Source organism: Ursus americanus, chromosome 18 (assembly GCF_024610735.1).
Source record: "Ursus americanus isolate L20-20 chromosome 18, mUrsAme1.1.p, whole genome shotgun sequence".
NCBI lineage: Eukaryota > Metazoa > Chordata > Mammalia > Carnivora > Ursidae > Ursus > Ursus americanus.
The window spans coordinates 28,254,481-28,263,411 of record NC_142144.1 but is presented as its reverse complement, the minus strand read 5'-3'; the positions used below and the strand labels follow the sequence as shown (position 1 = coordinate 28,263,411).

Here is an 8,931-nt window from a genome sequence, read left to right as displayed (position 1 = left end):
GATTTCAGTTTTGCTGGTTGTGCATGATGTTAACATAAGTTTTGGTTACAAAGTAAGGTGTTAACATTAGGGGAATTTGGATGAATGTGACATGGGGATCTGTATCATTTTACAATTTATTGGCAATTTCAAAAGTAGTTAAAATAAAAAGTTAAGCAAAGTTATAAATTCACTTGTAACTTCCTCTTGATCCCTGAACTATTAGAAGAATTTTGTTTAATTTTCAAATAGCTGGCAACTTTCCAGATATTTTATTATTTTCTAGTTTAATTCCATTATGGTCCATGAACATACTTTGTACAATGTAAATTTTCAAGATTTCTTTTTATGATTCATAATATGCTCATATTGGAGAAAGCTGTAGATATTTACTTAAAAACCTGAGTAGAATAAATACTCTCCTGTTATTGGACTATTTTAAATGTAAACGAGTACATGTTGGTTGATGGTTTGCTGGGTCTTTTATGTTCTTGGTGTTTTCTATTTTTTCTATTGATTACTAAGAGGAGTAAAGTGTGATAGTAGAGAAGATAGCAGAATAGGAGGATCCTAGGCTCAACTTGTCCCTTGGATACACCTAGATAATACCCACCTCAGTGTAAATAACCCAGAAAATGACCTGAAGACTGGCAGAATGGACTTTCCATAGCTAAATGTAGAGAAAAGTCCACATCAAAGGTGGTAGAAAGGGCAGAAACACAGGCAGGAGCCAAACTGACCCGCAGGACTATCAGAAGGAGAAAGAGACACCAAAGGCATAGAGAAAGGGAGGATCAGACCCCACACAAAAGGCACCAGATACAGGGGGCCCATACTGAAAAGATGAATCCACTTTGAAAACCAGAGGGGCTTAACTTCTTGAGTTCTTATAATCACTGAGGCTTACCACAAGGAATTTTAAAAATCAGTGGGCTGATTTCCAGGAGAATGTGAGGATAATGGGAAACTGAGAACCTGAACTTAAAGAGACAGCACAATAAATAGCCCTGCTGATATACAGCATAGAAGCAGCAGTTTGAAAAATGCCTCAGGTATACAGGAGGGAGATTTATTTACTAATTTTCGGGCATGTGCTGGAGGGGCAGGGATTTTAGGGAGACTTCTAAGAAAAAAAAAAAGTTTGTAGGCATCATTTCCTTCCCCTGTCCCCACTTTAAAAAACACAGATGTGAATGGGAACCTGTGCACTGTGAACAGTCTCTGCCTAGCTTGCTAGCACACCCTGCCCCACACACTTCTGTGGATCTGGTCACTCCAACCAGGCGTCCTCACACAGCAAACCAGTGCAAACCTTGCTAATACCAAGTGTCTCACCTCCGAACTCTTCTGGAGACTGAGCCCCTCAAACACACCTTCAGTAAAGTTCATTCAAAGTGGCAGCACAAGTGTGGCAGTGTGCAAGCAGCACAGACAGAAGTCAGCACTACCTCAAACTGACTCCTACCCCAAGGAGAGAAGACTAACCACACACACCAGTTCCACTGCAGCCCAGAAATGGTCTGATCTGACTGCAGGATTTGCCCACCAACCAAAGCTTCTACAGGCAATACAGGGAGAGTGTCCTGAAATTCAGCACTACTACAGCTCTGGTAAATGCCTGGTGTGTTTCAATGCAAACCCAAGGCAGCCTCGGACTTGCCCAATAACAACACAGTGCCCAAACACTGCCCACAACAGGCAAGGAGAGCCATTGCAGACAACTGCTCTGAAGGCAAATGCAGCTCAACCAAAACAGTAGAATTCATGCAGCAGACGTAGGAGACATCCCTGAAGCACCAGGTTCTGGTGAACAGGGGACATTGCATTGCAAGGCACTACAGGATCTCTTCTTCATAACACCATTACTGTCAAGAGCAGGCAATGTGGCTGATATTCCTAACACACAGAAAAAGACATAGAGGGTTAGACAATATGAGGAAACAGAGAAATATGTCTCAAATGAAAGACAAGGACAAAAATCACAGCAAAAGAGTAAACAAAAAAGAAGATAAGTAATATGCCTGATAAAGAATTTAAAATAATGGTCATAAAGATACTCAATGGACTTGAGAAAAGAGTGGAGAACCTCAGTGAGACCCTCAACATAGAGACAGAAAACAAAAGAGAACCAATCAGAGATGAAAAACTCAATTACAAATTAAAAATACACTAGAGGGAAAAATAATAGACTAGAGGAAGCAGAAGAATGGATCAGCAACCTGGAGGACAGAGTAATGGAAAGCAATCAAGCTGAACGAGAGAAAGAATAAAGAACAATAAAAAAAGAAAACAGATCAAGAAAACTCAGAAACACCATCAAGCGTGATAACATTCACATTATGGGGATCCCAGAAGGAGGAAAGAAAAGGGGGCAGAAAAATTTTTGAAGAAATAATAGCTGAAAACTTCCTGAATCAGGGAAGGAACCAGAATCCAGTAGGCATAAAGAGCCCTCAAGACAATCAACCAAGGAGGTCTACACCAAGATATCTAGTAATTAAAATGGCAAAAAGTAGTGATAAAGACAGAATTTTAAAAGCACGAGAAAAGAAAACTGCTATATACAAAGGAAACCCCATAAAGCTACCAGAGGATTTTTCAGCAGAAACTTTGCAGACCAGAAGAAAGTGGCATGATACATTCAAGTGCTGAAAGAAAAATACCTACAACGAAGAATAGTTTATCCAACAAGGCTATCATTCAGAATAGGAGAGATAAATAGTTTCCCAGACAAAAGCTAAAGGAATTCATCACCACTAAACCAGCCTTATGATAAATGTTAAGGGGACTATTTGAATACAAAGAAAAGACTGTACGTAGAAGTGAGAAAAGTAGGAAGCACAAAAGCAGTAAGTTTATTATAAAAAGATAATTAGCTCTCTGAGATCTTAATAGATCACACACACTTACTTAAGATGACAATGAGAAATTAACTCAAGAGGTCATGTTGCAGAAGGCAAGCATTACTGGCTGCCCAGTTATGACAGATCTTACTACATGCTGATAGAAGAAAGGCACTGGATACATATACTTTCATAAATGAGGTATATATTATAAAATATTAACAAAATATTGTGGATTTAGAAATCATATGTTGTTTGCTAAGACATCATTTTGCAGGAAAACATCAGCATTGATAGTGTTAAGTCAGTAGATAATGAAGCAATTAAATCAGAGAAACCTGAATTACTAAATCACCTTAAGGAAAACTCCTACCCAGCCACTCTAGAACTTAGTATGGTCTGAGACATGAGATAAAAACTTTCACTGAGTTAAAACCGCTGAGATTTTTGTAGTTGATCTCCTACAGGAGCTGAAGTTTAATGAAGCTATTCCTTAAGGGGGAAAAAAAATCAGCTGGAATTCCCTAAAAGGAGCTAGGTAATGGCAATATGTTCAAATATTACTCTATATAGTATTTGCATCATCTGTTAGTGGTTTGGAGTGGTGAGTGTAGTAAAAATTATCTCAGATCCATAAGTAAGTTGATAATTTTAATAAGCACCTAGCCTTCTTTAAAAATTTGTTATCTATGAGCAACACAGGTGCTTAGGATGGGAAAAGGTAAAAGGCACAACGCTATGCAAAGGATTTAACAAAAGACACATGAATATCAGATTACAATTGATTTTAATAGATGCTTAGATTCATCTTTTTGTCATATCAGTCAATAAATTATAAGTACATGAAATATTCAATCGAGCTTTTTTTTATTAAGATGTAAAACCAGCAGTTATTTTTAAGCCACCAGTTATATTTGGTCAGTAATAATGAATGAAAGAAAACACAAGTCTTAGACTAAATATTAGAGAACATAAAATACAAGTAAAAGTGATTCCTCTTATTTTCCCCTTTAACTCCCAGTGCTCCTGGCCTCTTTATGATGTCACCTCTCAACATCATTAATTTGAACTTACAGGGCTTAAGTCCTGGCAAATCATAGGTGGGGGAAATGTCTGTACCAAGATTGTAAGTCCTTTTGTAAAATTTTATGTTTTAAGATAACTGAAATGCTACAGCTAGCTTTATATTTACCCTCTTTAGTGTATAAAGAGATGTTGGTCATTATTATTCATTATAAACAAGAGAGTATGTGTTTAGCAGACATATACATTCTCAAGCAACATCAGAGGTTGTTTTGATATAAAAATTAACTAGTTCATTCACCTCAGTAAAATACATACATAGCTTTGGATAAGTCTTTTTCAATGTGATCCTTACTTCATTTGTTTTTGTCATACTGCATTTTCTAATATACAGAAGAAAATAATTCATGGTTCTCATTCAGGGGAACTACCACCTCCTTAGAGGCCATTTGGAAATTTATGGGAATTTTTTTTTTTTTTTTTTTTTTTTTTTTTAATGTCACAGTGACTGAGGAGTCTACTGACCTTTAGAGGGCATAGGTCAAGGGTGCTAAACTTTTGGTAATAATTTCCTCTTGAGAAATACTGAATATGCAAAAGTACTTTGCAATAAAAGCAGATTATCCAGACAAGGGAAGTTTGATGATAGTGGTTTCCTTATGCTTAATTTATGTTGTGTTGAAATGAGGTAGGGAAAGAAGATCTTCAATTATGTAAGCCTTTATATTATGTAGGCTTAGAACAAAGGTGAAGGCATAGAACTGTGAAATAGAAAGGAAACTGTACCTGGTTTTTCTTTGGACAGTACTTTTAAAGGAAAGATAAAACACAAAACTTGAAAATAAACAAAACGGGCTTTAATAGGCACCGGTGCCTACTTCATCATAATGCAATCACTACTTTAAAGGACAATCATGAGTAAAAGGATTCAATGAATTTGTAATGATTAAAGGCTGAGGGACTTGCTGATAATTACAAAACAACCTGTACTCCAGCATAGAGCATTACAGAATTACACTGTATACTAATTACTTTAAAATGTTTAAGCACAATAAAATGTTGATGGCATTACTATTATCATGAGCATTGCAGGGCTTTAAGAGAACTTCACCAAGAGTTAAAAATTTATTTTTGGTTTTATGACTATTTCTTTATGTTGTTTTCTGGTATAATTCTAAAAATCTCATTTTACCATAGAAGGAAACTGGTTAAATTCATAATCAAATGGCCTCAAGCATACACAAAAATCCTTAATAACAAATTATCATATTTATTTGGATTCAAGTGGCAATTTCCAGTTCACTTAACAGAATTTGAGATGCAGAAATCATGTCCTACTTTGTTTTTCCTCTGAATTCTATGACAGGACCTTAATTTTAGACTTAAATTTCTGTGTCATGGCCATCAACTTATAGTTGATAAAGAAAATTTTCTTCTTTGAGTTCAATTTTCCCCCTCACTTATTCCTCTTTAATACTCTTGTTCATCCAAATCTCAACAACTCCATTCAAGTGTTTCACCTCTTCTTGCCTTTTCCTCCAACTCAGGTTGTGTCAGTCAACTCAACCCCTTCATTTCTAATAGTTAATAGATCTAAGGTTTCTGAAGGAAGTGGGAGAGGTTTTCACAAAGACTGAGTTATCTAAATATCTGAACTTTTTAAACTTCCAGTGTAAGCCTCTGGATCTCATATCCACTGTACATTTTTTTTTTTTTTTTGGTCCCTTGAGCTGCATTAATAAGGTCCTCTCTTACTATCTTGTCTAGGAATTCACCTTGCTATAAAATAAGGTTTATGAATCTTAGCACTACTGCCATTTTAAGCAGAATAACTCCTTACTGGAGTTGAGGACTGGGGAGGGGGCAGGGAGTACCTGTCTTGTAATTAGTTAGCAGTATCCCTGGTCTCTACCCACTAGATGCCACTATCAGCACTTGGTATGTGTACACCCCCCCACACACACACTCACAAACACCCCAAAACATACACACAATTGTGATGAAGATATCTCAGGCATTGCAAATGCCTTCGGGGGTAAGAGATTCATAATGATCCCAGATTGAGAAACATTGCTCTAGAAAATGTCAGAAAAAGATAGGCAATTTCACCGTACTACACATAGAGCCATCCCTCACCAAGACAATAACCATATGGCACTTGATCTTTGCCTTAAAAAAGAGACTTCTACAGCAAATATGAGTGACTCAGGCCCCAGTCAGTTCCTGGAAAATATTCTGCCAAGTATTTTATGGCTTTATTTGCATATATCTGATACAGAATCCTAAAATCCAAAATCAGCTGGCAGGATATCTTGTGACACTCACATATAATGATTATCTGCAGCCATTTTACTATTAAAATCAAACTTAATTGTGGAATGTTGACTATCTTTCCTCCATAAACCAGAAACAAGGCAAAGATGCTCATTATTTCTATTCAGCCTTGTAATCTAGACCCTATTTTGTTCCATAAGGCAATAAAACATTAAGATTGGAAAGGAGGAAGTAAAATTACCTTTATTCACAGAGGACATGATTGAGTGGATTATCCAGTGACATCTACAAAAAAATTATTTAGAGCTATTAAGTGAATGTAATAAGATTGTATGACACAGGATCTAATTATATAAATTATATTTCTATAACTGGAAAAAATAGAAAATATAAATTTAAGAAAAGAGTACAATTTTCAGTAACAAAAAAACTTTAAAAGTAAATTTATTGAAATATATGCAAGACATAGATAAGAAAACTAAAAATATTCTTCAGGGAATTTTTTTAGGACAGCTTTTTTTTATTTTCTTTTTTTAGATTTAATTTATTTAATTGACAGAGAGAGCACAAGCAGGAGGAGTGGGAGAGGGAGAAGCAGGCATGATGCCAATGCCAATGCGGGGCTCAATCCCAAGACCCTGGGATAATGACCTGAGCTGAAGGCAGACGCTTAACTGACTGAGCTACTCAGGCGCCCCATAGGAAAGTTTTATATACATATATAAATATACATAATGTATAAACTGATTTTTATTATATGTAATAAATATATATCCTCTGATTCAAAGATATCCTTTACACCCTTTATACCTACTAGAACAGCTAAAATTAAAGATTAATGACACCAACAGTCAGCAACAGTGTAAGACATCTGACATGTTCAGCATTGGTGGTGGGTATAAAATGGTACAACCACTTTGGAATATCACTTGATATTTTAAAATAAAGTTAAACATACACATGTTATAGGTATGATTCAGTATTTCCACTATAGCTTACCCAAGAGAAGTTCACAAAAAGACTTGGACAAAATGTGTATAGCAGCTTTATTCACAATAAGCCAAACTAAAGTAACTTAAATGTCCGTCAACAGGAGGATGGAAAAACTCAGTGTAGTGTATATCATGTAATGGAATACTGCTCTGCAGTCTAAAGGAATGAACTATTCATTTAAGTGATATAGATAAATAAAAAAAAAATTATACTGGAAAAATCCAGAAACACAAAAGCATATACTGTATGTTATAATATGAATTTCAAGCACAGGCAAGTTTGTCTGTGGTAACTCAACAGCCCTTTGTGGGGGAGGGGCAGAGTGGATTGACTGGAATCTGGTACAATGTAACCTAACGGTATGGTTGAAAATTCCTGTGTTTCTTAAGGTTGGTTAGGTTAGGGTTAGTGACAAATTTAGTTCTTTCATTTTCACCGGGAAGAGTTTATAGGACCCCAAAATAGCCACGAACTGAATACTTTAGTTCTCACTCCCTATGTAAATTTACATGTCCTACGCATTCAATACATTTAACCTTTTGGGAATAGATGGCATTTTTCCACTCTTTCACCTAAATTGGGTGTTGCTGGTGATAGCATCTCTACCTTTCCAGGACAGTCGAGAAATTTTCTAGACCAGGATATATTTAGATTCCATTTTTGAAGTTCCCCATTAAAAATAACAACAACAAAAAACATTGTCGGCATTATGTTTTATTTTTTCTTTTGAGACTATTGTCTAATTTAATTATTTAAAAAGAAAAAAAAAACTGCAACAAGTCAAAAAGGTTGTTCTTTCTTGATATAACTAGTTTTTGAATTAAGGTCTCTGGATGTATATAAAAGGAAACGTAATAACTAATACTTCATTTTAACAAGGTGAAATGGGAAACAGATGCCACAGAAGCTGCCTTCACTTCAGGTGCAGTGCACACATCCAATCATTTCAATATCAATCTCAGGATCTCTAAGACTTTTTTTTTTTTTTTTAATCTCAGGATTCCTTTTTATTCTTTTAAAAATTGTTTTATTTGAGCATATTTGACATACAATGTTACACTAGTTTCAGGTGTACAACATAATGATTGGACAAGTTTATTCATTAAACTTTGCCCCCAACAAGTATAGCTGCCATCTGTCACCATACAATGAATGGTACTATAGCATCACTGACTATATTTCCTATGCAGTGCCTTTTATTCCATGACTTATTTATTCCTTAACTGGAAGCCTGTATGTACCACCCCCCTTCACCCATTTTGCCCATACCCTCAATCCTGCACCCCTCTGACAGTATCAGTTTGTGCTCTGTATTTATAGGTCTGATTCTGCATTTTATTTTAGATTCCATGTATGTGTGAGCTTTAAGTAAAGAAGGTACCCATTGTTAACATTGTGGAATGTCATGTATTCATGATGTAGAAAGGGAGCTGTGTTTAGGTTTCCTAAATAAAAAGCTGAGACCCTAATGTAGGGACACATGGGGGACTTTATTTTTTAGAACAAAAATCTATTTTTTATATTACCACTGGAAAAGGTTTCTTTTTTCCTTTAAAGGAGTAAACATATCACTGCATTTGTGGGTTTTTTTTTCCTCTTAGTCTGAAAAAATTTAATCTTAGTACAGAATACACCTGCCTTTACTCTTGCCTTTAACTATATCTCAGATACCTTTTAAAATGTATAATAAATTCAAAAGATAAGGACTCTCAACAATGTGGTATCCCCTTCAGTTTCATTTGAAATGGAACAAGTATTACTTCAAGACACTTTATCCATTTCAGGAAGATGTCTTCTATCCCTAGTTTTCTCAGAGTTT

General features: G+C 35.6%; 1 long non-coding RNA gene across 1 annotated transcript in view; it reads right to left on the bottom strand.

The window, feature by feature from the left end:
- Positions 1 to 6,191: 6,191 nt before the first annotated feature.
- The window catches only part of LOC148108575 (uncharacterized), a 273,205-nt gene continuing 270,465 nt past the window's right edge, over positions 6,192 to 8,931 (bottom strand). Inside the window, exon 3 of the long non-coding RNA XR_015727547.1 lies at positions 6,192 to 6,404. This is a non-coding gene — a long non-coding RNA (uncharacterized LOC148108575). The remainder of the gene's footprint in view (positions 6,405 to 8,931) is intronic.